Source organism: Periplaneta americana, chromosome 4 (genome assembly GCF_040183065.1).
Source record: "Periplaneta americana isolate PAMFEO1 chromosome 4, P.americana_PAMFEO1_priV1, whole genome shotgun sequence".
In the NCBI taxonomy this organism is placed as follows: domain Eukaryota; kingdom Metazoa; phylum Arthropoda; class Insecta; order Blattodea; family Blattidae; genus Periplaneta; species Periplaneta americana.
In genome coordinates this window covers 90036169-90050736 of record NC_091120.1, presented here as the reverse complement: position 1 = coordinate 90050736, position 14568 = coordinate 90036169, and the positions used below count along the sequence as shown (strand labels likewise).

Here is a 14568-nt window from a genome sequence, read left to right as displayed (position 1 = left end):
TTTACGGTTATCAAACATTGAAAACCACAATACTTAAGTGATACTGAAAACATGCATCTAAGTAATATTCTTCGTTTTGGATATGAATTCTTAGATTATCGTATCCAGTAATATATGTAGGCCTACACATATTCTCAAATATTCTGTGTATGCATAACAAGTGTATTGCAACTGGCGTGCTGTGATATTTACAAACATTACCTCACGTTATAATTACGTGACACGATACAATAATAATAATAATAATAATAATAATAATAATAATAGTATTAATAATAATAATGAGAATGACTTGTAATAACAATAATAATACTATTCATAATAAATTCAGCTTCTTTATGTGACATTCATTAACTCCAATACAGCTATTTTCCGTTGGTTTTTTTATCTATCTATCTATCTATCTATCTATCTATCTATCTATCTATCTATCTATCTATCTATCTATCTATCTATCTATCTATCTGTCTATCTGTCTATCTGTCTGTCTGTCTGTCTGTCTGTCTGTCTGTCTGTCTGTCTGTCTGTCTGTCTGTCTGTCTGTCTGTCTGTCTGTCTGTCTGTCTGTCTGTCTGTCTGTCTGTCTGTCTGTCTGTCTGTCTGTCTGTCTGTCTATCTATCTATCTATCTATCTATCTATCTATCCCTTGTTATATATTTTCCCATGACTCTCATGGGTCTGTGTGCTTGATAACAATAAAATCTCGGTACTGCCGGTGAGACTAGATGAGTGGCCCAAACTATAGGCCTACATGCCTAACCCACATTTATGAAGATTCAAATAATATAATGCGAAAGTTGGAGAAATAATACAAACTTAACGACTGAACATAATGTAGTTAATTAATTTTTATTTCAATACGAAGTGCACATTACACTTGAAGTTACATTTTACAATAGTTTATTATTTGTCCAATATATTATAAAAGAATGATTTGCAAAATTTGTGGGTTAGGCACCTATGGCACTTAAAATACATCATTGAAAAAAATCGCTAGTATTAGCATTGACATTAGGCTAATGAAGACTGCAATTGAAGGTTTCAGAGCCATAATGGGCCAAGTGCCATTTATTAAAAACGGAGAAAGCAAGGGTTAAAGTTAAGTAAATACCATAGTTTAATGAAGATTGACATATCATTTAGTTTTAATGTGTATACTTTATATTACTTGCTATATGTTCCCATTGAATTATGGTAATAACTTCATTTTAACCCTTGTTTTCTACGATTTTAGTAAATGGCGCTTGGCCCACTATAGTTCTGAACCCTTCAATTCAATTATTTCAAAGCCATAACCATTAAACTATGTAGAAATATTGAGAGAAATTGCATAGCTTATATTGCAGTTTAAAAAGTACTGTACAGTATCAAACTCTTTAGTATGAATGTAACATTTTTTAAAATCATTTTATTATTCATTTTATACAGCATAAAACAGAATCGGAGTTTACTATACTCGTCTTCAGCCAAGGAAGCTACTATATTTATAGCTAGAGATTGTGCTTTGTCCCAGGAAGCTATAAGATTAAGATTATTACTGGAGTTTTACAGTAGTGGACGACACGCGTGCATCTAGCAAGCGAAGTACTTGATTGACTAATGGCGCGACTCTTGTTTGGTAAAGTTAGGTGGAACAAAACATGGACCACTTTGACAGTTACACTAATATTTAAAATTTAAATTACTTACACTATGTACACTAGAATACGCTATTTTTACTATTCACAGTGTAATAAAGAATGCAGGCCTACATTGATCAGTCTTTATTTACACTATTATGTACAGTGTTATGTATTGTGATGCAAGGTATTTTATTTCATAATACTTATTTTGTAAATAGTGTAAATAATGTTCGATCAATGTAAACCTACATTCTTTGTGATAGTGTAAACAGTAAAAAAAATAACGTATTTTAGTGAACATTGTGTACTGTCAGACATTGACTGCTTTCAAAAGTCTATTTAAAAAAAACTGCTTTTCGTTTCTAGAATACGATCCTTCTTCAAATATAACTTTTGTATTTTTTATTTTTATGTTTAATATATCAATTTTCCTTAGTTATGTTAATCATTCCTTTTATCCAAATTGTCTTACTTATTTAAATTGTATCCTAATTGTTTAACTCCCAAAATTATAATATGTAACTAAACACACCTATATTTTGCTGCTATTATAATAATAATAATAATAATAATAATAATAATAATAATGATAATTATTATTATTATTATTATTATTATTATTCCATTGTTTTTGTGTTATTTATATTTTATATGTATTTCTAAACTGGTTGAGTGGTAGAGGAGGCCTTATAATCTTAACTCTGCCAGTAAAAATAAATCAAATAAATAAACTAATAAATAATTTAAATTGTAGAAAGGTCATATTAGTATCGGCATTTTATCACTAGATTGCATTGTAAACAGTCTGCGAAGTCTAGTTTCAGTTTTAAATCACGAATAGAACGTCAACTGCAGCACAAACAAAATACAAGTGTTCCCTGATAGTAGTACCTGTGACACCCGCTAAACATGTCGTGAATATAGTCTATGAACAACTAACCTTATTTCCGTACGCTTTGGGCCAGAATAAGGTCCCTAGTTATGACAACATTCAGATGACTTGACTCGCTTCTCTTTAAGACCAACAGTGTCTTCCTGGTATGATTTTGAGTATAGTAAACAATAAAACTAACATGAGTCGCCTAGAATCAAACTGCACTTTCTCCAAATTATGAAGTACAGGATTAATATATGTTTCAGTGCAGAATTATGAAAGGAATGTGATAAACTGCTCGTTTGGAGTCAAACTGAAATTTATATGCATTAACTTTACGGTAGTAAAATCACCGTTTTTCAGATCAACTACAATAGTTTTTCGTCTTTTCTGACAAATCAGATTTTTAGGTAAAGTGCAATTTGATTCTGCGACGGATATATGCATATGCGTGTACAGTACATAGATGAGATTATTGTAAAAGTAATATTATATATTACAGAAATTTTCTCAACAAATTGATTATGTATATAATTACCTGACAAATATAACGATTTTGTGTTCTAATGAATTGGTATTTAGTAGTGATTATTGTCCAGATCTCAGTTTCTATGGTGATTGTACAATATGTCACTGAAAAACTTTGTAACTAATTCAACAGTTTACAGCATAAATACTCGACAAAAATGACTTTCATACTTCATCGACAAATCTATCGTGCTATCAAAAATGAGTGCGTTATATGGTAGTAAAACTTTTTAATAGCCTCCCTATGGATATAAAAAAATTCAAACTCAAAACTTAAGATTAATTTAGGGCCAAATTAAAGAAGTACCGAATTTCTCATGCCTTCTATCCTATAGGTGAATTTATGACATTCAACAATGCTGCATGAATATTTCTGTCTTGTATTAAGTATTGATAACAACATCTGTGTTGTACTACATTACATTCAGTACAATAACAAATTTTAATATAAATTTCAGTGAACATCACCCGTATCTTGGTCGTTTTTAGTTAGCCCTAATGTGAAATAACATAGTCAGCTCTTTTCGTTAACTTTCTAACGTAGTGCGTCAATTAAATTCGCTTAATCACCATTGTTTGCAAATGGATTTCATAGCTACTAATGTTCAATTGGAATATAAATTGATTTTTTTTTAGTTTTAATACTGTTTCTGTTTTCGGCTTTTTCGATATTGTGAAATGGATTATTTAGGTGCTACAACCATGTCAATGATTATCATGTATACATTCAAATAAATGTATCTTGAGTAGATATCCAAGGGAAAATTTAGCTTGTGTTTTCATAAATAATGATTTCTATTACTTCCATTTATATTTTACAATAAATTTATTTGAATTTTCCCAAATACAGTTTCACTTACTTGAAAACATTAACATTCAGTTTCATCTTTGTTTTGATTTTCCGATAAGCTCACTATAATGTAATAAATTTTAATTAGACCATCTATGCTTATCTTATGTTACAATTATAATAAGATAACATAAGATAAGCATAGATGGTCTAATTAAAATTTATTACATTAACATTCAGGCTAATATTCTTTATTTAATTTCGTTGTACTTTGTGGCAAATTAGTAACGTTCTCGGTTTGAAGACGTATTATTTACTGGTAGAGCAGGTTGTTCGTTTCTTGTTGCCTGGTTTCCACTTTGTGCAGCTTCTGAATCCTTCTTGTCCTTATCTTGAGGTGCCTTGAAAAGCAACAACTTCAACATCGTCTTGTACCAAGGCATCATATCGTTCTGGTTGGTCGCTGTTGTCAGTCTGGGAGCAACATTGCTGGAAACTTGTGATGATTTCTTCCTTTGTATCATATATAGATAAATAACACATACCAACAGAATACTGCCAGCTGCAACGGCAATGAATACTACAAAAAGACTGTTTAATAAATGAGTCTTGTGAAATCCATGTTGATTTGTATTTACTAGTCTGTCATCAGAATAGTAAGAGAAGTTGCATATGCATCTCGGAAAGAAGTTCACTGACCTCTGAATGAAGTACTGAACTACATTATTATATCCTTCTGAAAGGCAAAGTGATTTTCCAGATCCCAGACTTACGGTTCTTAATGCATTAAGTGGCTCAAAGGAAAAAATATTCAACGTAATTATAGGGTTGCCTTTCAGACACAGTCGTTCAAGATTCGGTGTCCCCACAAACGCATCATTTGACAGATAATTAACGCTGCTATAGCTTATATCCAAGTATGTAAGAGAATCTGAATAAGGAATTGCTTTTATTATAAACATCGTGTTGTATTGTAAATAAAGTTTATCAAGTTTTTCGTTATATTGGAATAATGTTGGTTCTAGTTCATAAATACTGTTATGCGATAAATCTAAAATTTTCAATTTGCTCAAGTGCCTAAAAGCATTCGCATCTATGTAATGGATCAAGTTGTATCTCAGATTTAGCTCTTCCAAGCTATTCTCAGTCATGTAATATATTTCGGTATTCATATATCTGAAGCTTGATCCTTGTAAATCATATTTATAATATGAAAGTTGAAAGTCATTTCCAGAAATAACCTCAATTTTATTATAGGCTAGACAAATCTTTTTCAAGTTCGTACTGCTGAGCAAAGGAACTTGAGTGAGTTCTCGTCTTGAACAATTTGCGAATTTGAAGATATCATAGGTGCAGGTACAAGGTGATGGACAGCTCCAATCTCCAGACACGGTCGATGGATTAACAAACAATAAGATGGTGATGTAAATGAAGAAGCATTTAAGTCCTGTTGACCATTCAAGGATCCATTTTCTGCGAGACTCCATCTAAATGAAATGAAAATAATTATTCAATATCGTACTTCACATAGAACTACTATAAGGATAATGACGAACTGATTCACAATGATGAGAGTAAGTAGTGGTGTCTGTTGTGGACGAAGAGATTTTGGCACTTTCTCAGTTAATCCCATTTATTCTGTGACAATTCTAACAATTAGTACTACATCTTTTACATATCTGTTCAGTGAGACGTGACTCAGATATTTATTGCTATGAATGATCAGGTCCTCGCCTAAATGGTCTGTTATTTAATGGCGTTATATCAACTACGAAGTTATTTACGTCGATGGTATTGGTCAGCTACCGCGAGCTTACACTTCATGGAAAGTTTACGATCTTTCCCTTCCATTACTCATTCTACCACCTCTGAAACTCACCCAACTGCAAGTACTCTTTCCAGGACATCACCGAGTTTTGAAGCAATCAATAGCAAACAATTGTGGCACAGTAAAAAAGAAACTACTCTTTCCATAAACAATGAAATTTAGATTTTTTTATTTTTGTATTGACGGAAATGAAAAAGCTTTTTGTTTGTTACGTTCTTCACCAATTCACTTTATTGCACACGTTAACATCAGGTAACACTTCAGAAGGAAGCTTACCAAGTAATATGGAGGAAGTAACATTTCAGGTATCGATATTGTTTTTAAACTTTCATTTTTCTGGAATTATTGCAACTTTAATTATTTAATTGCGTTGTCAGTTAATACTTAGCTGCGTCAAATAGAATGGAATAGAATTTCGAGAGGGGTGCACTATGAACCAGACCGCGACCTTTTACGACCTATTGCGGTAACTCTCAACCAGACGTATTCCCAAACCCACACCGGCTGACTGCACTAAAATTTGCTACGTACCCAGGTTTCGAACAAGCCACCCCACTCGTCCCTTGGCCAGCCCTCTCTGTGCATCGCCAGCTGGTGGTCGGGGAATGCTATGGAATGATGACGAAATGAAGAAATATTGATGAAATTATGTTGATGTCTAATATGGGAAACCGTAGAACCCTTAGAGAAACCCCAACTATGACCTTGTTCGCCCCAAGTGTCACTATAGATTCTTAATGAAAACTCCCAGGCCTGACTGGGACTCGAACCTGGACCGCCTACGTGACAGTCTGAAGGTCTGATCACTCAGCACCGCATAGGACCAGCTGCACCAAAAGATAGTTTACTAATAATTTTAGTGATTAGCGTAATGTAATTCAACAGCCTCTGTACCAACATCTAAATTTGTATCTATTGTACGGACGAGAGAAAGCTGTTGTTAGAAGAAGAAAAAACTCACAAGGTAGTGAATAAACGGCAGCACAAAAATTGGCCGATACCCTATCTATACTGTGGAAAAACTAAAGCCATTTGCAATGAGGGAGAATATAAGGTTGTTTAATTTTAGCTGCAGGAGATGTTTGCTCTAACGTGGTCGAAAAATTTAAGTGCATCAGCCTGTCACCTCACACAGTCGCTGACAGAGAAGTGGAAATGAGTTCTGATATATTACGCCCCCAAGTTAAATTTGCGTCCCGTGAATGCAAGAGACGAGCGCTAGTAGCTCTAATTGCTCTAGTTGTCAGTATACAGCTTACTGTTTCATCTGTGAGTGAGGTTATGTTGCAAAAGATAATGCAATGAGTGAGGTAATATATGTAGTATATAATGTGTGTAAGAAATACGGTGAATGATATTAACACTTTCACAGTATTTATACGGGTACAACATTTTCAGCACTACCTATGCACGTGTATTCACCACTATCTCATACAACTCGCTGTCCACCGTTGTGGTTGAGGGGTTAGCGAGTCTAACTCCGAACCCAGCGGTCCCGGGTTCGATTCCCTGTCAGACGAGTTGCCTGGGTAAAGTTTTTCGAGGTTTTTCCCTCAATTCTCTGGATGAATATCAGGTAACTTTATCAGGCGATTGGAACCCCACTCATCTTTCTTTTCCCATCATCACGTTTCTGGTTTTTCATATCACTCTACAGGCAGTCTCTCGAAGCTACTGGCTCTCTCGACCGGCCTCCGTGGAATGTAGTTAAGCGATGTTGGATGGCTTCTGCAACGAGTACCCGAGGCGAACCTACTCGGGGGAGGAGTTGCACCTCGGACCGACAGGGGGGCCTTGGGGGAAGTTGCCGAAGCAGGAATGGTATATGGACTTCTATTGGTTGTAGGGACCGGTCGTTAAGGGAGTCATGTGGTTAGGTCGGTGCACTTAGGAGGTCTATGGCACGTAACTTATTCCATATCGAGGGTTAGCGCAATAGATCTCAACAGGTCGCAGTGCTGGGCCATCCGTGCCCCCCTCAGTTAAATTCCATTCCATACAACTCGCTGGCACGAACAGTAAACACCTCTTTATCAGCTTAGTATTTACTCATAGATCACAAGAAGGCCAGAGGGAGAAGGAACGGTGATTCACATTCTTTCCGGGCGCAGATTTAACTTGGGCGTGTAGTGAATACAATACAAACATTCAAGTAGTATACCTTGACACCAGATGAAAGTACGGATATTCAAGATAGGCCTATTGTTCAATTAACCATGAGCCCTGATGAAAACATGACTGTGTTTTTAAATATGGTAGTCCTACCACTTAAAGATCGAACACTTAGCAGTGATATTTTGAGACTGTTTTGCTTATTGCATCAAAATTTTAACTATTATGACATAATTTTGTTTCAGTAGTCATTGATGGGGCACCCGTAATGTTAGAAAAGGAGGATGGTTTAGCTGAATTAAAAAAAAAAAAAAGAAAGTTAAATGAAGCAAGCGTGGATACAAATGAGTTTAAAGCCATACATCAGGTGTGCTCAAAATTGTAAAAGCACCGATTACATGGATGATGCTGCACTGCAAAACACACACAGTGTACGGACTGGGCTCCGCAACTACATTGCACTGTAGGCTACATTGCAGCACCACCCGTAGCATAGTTCTTACACTCTTACAAATACGGATAATAAACTGAATTTGAATAATACACTGCAATATTCAGTTATTACATTATTTATTATATTTAATATAGTTATGATATAATAATATCATAGATAATATCATTTTCATATTTCACCATATAGTTTACATTGCGGTCTATTCAACATCTGCATTCTTTTCTGAAAGTAATCGGGAATCTATTTCCAACGAATTTACCGCAATGCGCTAAAGATGCTCATCTGTTAATCGGGATCTATGTTTGGATTTAGCAACCTTCATTCTCGAAAATAATTGTTCGCACACGTATGTCGAGGCGAAGGTAGCTAGCATAGTGGCAGCGAGTAAGCTCACCTTGGGATATTTCGTTTTGTTCATTTTTTAAATAATTCTATGCTTGTCAAGTCATATTCTCTGCATTTAGTTCTGAATTCTACGTTACTTAGTAAATCAATTAACTCGTCCTGGAACTGCACTCTCACGGATTGTACTAAATTTATTATGAAAGGATTAATAAAAAGTCCAATATCACTCTCCATACGTCTAAAATCACTAAATCTATGTTCTGTGAATTCACATTTGAGCTTTTGCAGTACAGAGCCATAATTAACTATATTTTGTTCAGGCACCATACATTTCTTTACAAGTTCACCATCCGTGAAGGGTTTTAGTGTCTTAGCTAATTCCCAACATACTACATTGGCTAACTTGCTCAGAAATATAGACACTGAATTGTTCGACTCTCTTTAATGTTTGGCCTTTCATGAAGTGCTTTCAATTCTTGAAGCTGTAGTGCACGTTGCACCCCTGAAAAATTATTTTGTGCGATATCGTGCGTATTTGCTTGGTTTCAGCACAAAACCGATCCGCGGTAAGTCTAAAATTCCACATTCAGTATTCCCAACCGAACACACATAACAATTTCCCTCTTCTTACCGCTTAAGTGACATATTGATTTTACTGCTTTAGGCTTTTAACATATTTTTTAGAGACGTTCAATATAGTAATAATTATAAATTGGAAACTTACCACTGCAATTATACCTAAATTGCACTGTTAATTATTGTTTTTAAATATTTGCAAAAATTAATTAAACTCTACAACTCCACTAAAGTTACTGCATTTCGTGATGCATGTAACATTAAGGAAGCCGTTTGTTTTAAGTTCGCATTTATAGACTGGGGGAAAAAAGACAGACATATATCACAGCCTGCTGGAGTATAGTAAGCACAGAAAACATTTTAAAGCAACAATGTTGAAGATAGATATTTTTGTTTTCCAAACTTGCCGTCATTGAACAGAAACCAAGATGGAGATTTCATTGCAACTAATTAGAAATTCCTCTTTCAGGTATGTAATAAACGATCTTCGCACAAAATAATGTGCGATACACGAGCGGTATGTTTTCTTTCAATTCTCGGAAATTAAAAAAGCTCAACTACGTTTCGCTTTTTAAAACTTTTCCTCGAACATGAAAATTTCAACATACCGCTCTTGTAACGCATATTACTATTATCAAAATATCTATTTCTGTTGGAATAAAATCACCACAATAACAATAATAATAATAATAATAATAATAATAATAATAATGTTGGTATATGAAAATAGACTATGTTACAGAAAAAGCTTCCCTGTCATTTCGGCTGTTCTGGATGGCAGAGCCTATAATGTAGTTTTATGTTGCTCAGTAGTATTCCTGACCGTACCTTACAATATAGTAAACATTTTACGTTTTCACCAAACGTACAACAAAATAGTCTTCCTCCCACACTGTAAGGAATGATCGTTTGCTTACAGAAGGTTTTGACTGTGTCATTGTCCCGCACTGTTCGTACGTTTACTAAGTACTTGAACTGCCTTCCGCAGCCATCCGTCGAGCTTCGAACGAGGAACAGCACGCTCTACATTGGAAGGTTGTGATTACTAAACGTAATCGCGAGTCAGAGAATGAGCATACCTGCCATACATTGTATGGTAGAGCGGCAGAATCTCCGTGCAGCGTCTGCTAGTATAAGCAATGTAATGGATATACAGTAGTTCTAAAGACAGTCAATTCCATCGAGTCACATCCGCCTCTGACGCAGACTGCGACTCAAGCGGCCGCTTATTGACTTCTCAAAAAGTGAGAGTGAGGTCGCCACTACGTTTATCCTTCAACATAAGCTCCCGACCCCTGGTATTGGTGGTATCTGGCGAGGTGAGGCCTAGAAATCGCCGTGGGTTTACCTGATACTTGCCTTACAGTTGTGTAAAACTTCGGAAAAAAAACCAACCAGGCAATCAACCCAAGCGGGATTCGAACCCACTCCCGAGCGCAGCAAACGCGCTTATGGGTTTGATCTACAATGGTGGCTCGCTTAAATGGAGAAAAAAAGGGAGTGATAATTATAGCGATGATGAACATAATAATAATAATAATAATAATAATAATAATAGGCCTAATAATAGTAATAATAATAATAATAGGCCTAATAATAATAATGATAATAATAGTAATTTATATTAATTTTTCTAACTTGTATTTGTATCTTAACTTCTGTAATACTACTGTTTCCTAAATGAGGAAGAAAGCAATATTGTGGATTATTTAGAAAAGTGTAACAAAACTTTCAATCCGCACTTCTTTTATTAACAGTAGGAGTTCAAAATAATAAATTACAATTGAAGGGTTACCTGTAGAAAAGGTGTTTTGTTTGTTTCATATGTTAAAAATATATCCGATCTTTTACTACAAGAACGGTATGATTCCGAGCATTTGGTAGTAAGTTACAGTGGAATTGGAGCTGAGATCCCAATCGTTTCATTGAAAAAAGGAGGTGGCTCCTGGAGCTATATATACGGTGAACCGTAAGTAATGTCGTTAATGTCATGGGGGTATTCTTCGAGATATTTCAAACACAACAGTTTAATACAATTTTGCTCGCATTTTCTTCCTTTTCGAGATAAAAATTATTTAATTTTAAACATTTCATAGCGAGTTTTGGAAAAACTTTTAATTTAATTCCAATATGCTCAATTAATTTAAGAGAGCAGTGTATTATGATAAAGAACGATTGAAAGAATTTTAGTTTTGTCCTTTAAATGTGCAGAACTTTAACCCGAACAAATGCAACATTTTAAAATTCCTTTGCATAACGAAAAGTTACATTTGTTCGGATCAAATTTCTGCATATTTAAAGGACAAAACTAAAATTCTTTTAATAGTTCATTATCGTAATACACTTTTCTCTTGAATTGACTGAACATATTGGGAATTAAATCAATGGCTTTCCCAAAACACTGTATGAAATATTTCATATAAAACAGTTTTTATCTCGAAAAGGAAGCAAAAACGAGCAAAACTGTATTAAACTTTTTTGTTTGAAATATCTTGAGGAACAACCCCCTGAAATTAATGGCATTATATATATATATATATATATATATATATATATATATATATATATATATATATATATATATATATATATCTGCTATGTCTTGTGTTGTGGTTAATGATATTCGCACAGTAAATGTGTTCCAGTGCAAAATGTGGCTAATTATATCAGATTGCATTGTAAAAGGGGGGTAGCTCCGTTATTTGTTTATGTTTCACACCTCTAAATTCCTAATTGAGTGATAAAATGAAACTCCTAGATACCTAGGACATACTCTGAAAAAGGAAAGAAGCTCAGTTAAAATTTGAATTTTTAGAATGTTTTTTTGTTTTTTCCACAATTTTGTAAAAGTGAAGCTACCTCATTTTTGCAGGGAACCCTTCAATTATTATCTTTCACAGCTTAACCTAGAACCACATTTGGATTTATTTTTCAATCTGGTAGTAGATTAACACAAATTAAGAACTTGATGATATGGTGTCAATACGATCTCTAGCCCCCACTTCAGAAATCAAATCATTTATTTTAATTTTATTCCTTTTCAAGATTTTATTTTGGATGTGATTACTTTAAGATGCACACATTTATTTTTTAATTTGGAGGAGATTGCAATAACATCGTACAAAGATCTATGTTCTAATTGAAATTTGAGGCTATAATTATAATTTCCACTGCTATATCTTTTATGTGCGTACGTGCGAGTAGTTAATTTCAATTGTAAGCAATACTAAATACTCTTCGTGTAAGAAAGAACTCACCATTAACTTGTAACTAGTTATACCTGGATGTGATCTCTGGCACAAGCTGAATACTGCTATCAGGTCTGTTCTATAGCGAAATGGTGCAACTCACAAAGATTACAGGAGTCGAGAAATTAAATCACGTGGATTCTGTATTTGTTCTTCTGTGCAAAGACTTGTTTCAACAGCAGTGATAAACACAGTCCAATGAGTCATTAAATTTACTTTATACACTGTAAATACAGTTACTGAATATTATCCAATATATTTTACACAAATTGCTAAGCATCAACGATTTCTAAAATTTTATTAGAGGATTATTTCTGATAATATGTAGGCTATTGTACGTACCAGAACGTAGCAATAGCAAAGCCTAATTATTATCGTATATTCGTCGAATTTCTCAATTGTTCAAGAAATGACGTAGTATGTATGAGATAAAATGGGCATTTTTCACAAAACGAAAAAAAAAAAAAAAACAATTGTAACCTATGAATGCAGTACGCTCAATTGAATTCCTTATGTCTAGTAGGCCTACTCTAGTGGATTTTCATGACCGTTCTTATTTATTTATCATATAAGAATAAAGTTATATTGTAAGGACATACCGAATCTGAGCAAGCCACTCTCTTACGAGGATAAGTTGAAGTGTGTGTAAACGTTTGTGTGTGTGTGTGTATGTACTAATGTCTACCCACTTCACTTGCGTGATTCAGGTTAGCTTAAGTTGGAGTTTACAAACATACTTTATGCGCTTTAGATATCTGCTATCCTGAAGTTGGAAATACGAATAGCTACAATTTCTGGGATTTCTGTGATTTTAAATTCCTCTTACTTTACTTTAAGTCATACAGGTTTTCGTTTATCTTTATTTTGTCCTTCACTAAGATCGCAAACTGACCTCTTGATCTCGCCTCTTTCATAAACGGTAGTAACATCTTTCTCTTATTCCTTGTTTCCACACTGTAGTCTTGCTCAAAATTTAAGTTAGTACCTCTCAGCATATTCAAGTAATATATTCGGGTAATATCGGACAGTGCATTTCTTTCATCTACCACCATATGGTAGTACCTGAATGACATGGTTACGTTTCTCTATGCAACATCACAGAAACGTAACCATGTCAATCAGGTACTATCATCGTGTGGTAGATGATATATATATATATATATATATTGTATGAAACGAAGTGCGAAATTCGAAGGCAAATTTAAGCAGATAAATGTCATTTATTGTAGATGAAAAGAGATTACTTTTGTACGGTCATGTCAAAAGAGCAGACGGAAACCGATTGATAAGGTACAGTGCGATTATTTAGTCCTCACAGTCTCCGACAATATGCGCCTGGGTCAGGCGAGTCCATTGAGTTACTCCAAGGGGTGTTCGGGTTAGTCAGCTGCTTGCATTCAGAACGATCGGATATCACGCGTACGGTAGAGCGGTGTTTTTTCCAGTACAGTTAAGCTGTACTGCGTTTCTTTACTGACTGCTCGTTCCTATCTCGGAGTTCTCCCCACTACTCTTATTACTTCCCCTCTTTCGCGTCGCCGAGCTGTCAGGACTAAATAATCGGTCTGTAGGCCTACTGAGTGAAGTCCCATAGGAAAAAGCAAAAGACGACGATAAAGAGGATCATTTAGGGATAAGGTTCATGAGTCTGTGACGACAAGAAAATTAGAAGATGGAGATTGAGGAAAGCGGCAGAATGGAAAAAATGGTTAATAAAATGAAAACAGCGACAGCTGTAAAATCACAATGGTCATGATCGCTGGCTAATTATCTTTAGATCAATATCACATACATAATCGTTCCGTAACATATTATTTGTATCGATAGTACACGAAGAATGTAGGCCTGCATTTTGCCTCGAAGCCTCCATCAGAGCAATGATTGTGCTGTTGTGCAGCCACTAAGTATAAATTCGCAAACCGCATTTCGGACTCACAGTCTACAACGAAGCACATCGCTATCAGTAATTCGAGCGAGACGAAAAAAAAAGTACATTTTGAATTAACAAGCCACAATAAACCGCAGAACTCTCTTCAAGAATGTGGTGTTGTTGGGCCTTGCAGAAGATTGTCGATATTTTGTACTTGATAATTGATTATTTATTGCATTAAAATGCAGAATTCTCGTAGATACAAATTGTCGCAATGGTAGTTATATTTTCAGGGAGGAAGTGACTTAAGCTCCTCGTGA

At 34.7% G+C, this 14568-nt stretch overlaps 1 long non-coding RNA gene across 1 annotated transcript; it reads right to left on the bottom strand.

The window, feature by feature from the left end:
• Positions 1 to 629: 629 nt before the first annotated feature.
• On the bottom strand, positions 630 to 12714 carry LOC138698037 (uncharacterized). Its single transcript, XR_011331663.1, has 2 exons — positions 12388 to 12714; positions 630 to 5302 (listed from the first exon to the last, which is right to left on the bottom strand). It is a non-coding gene; the product is annotated as an uncharacterized lncRNA (long non-coding RNA).
• Positions 12715 to 14568: the final 1854 nt, after the last annotated feature.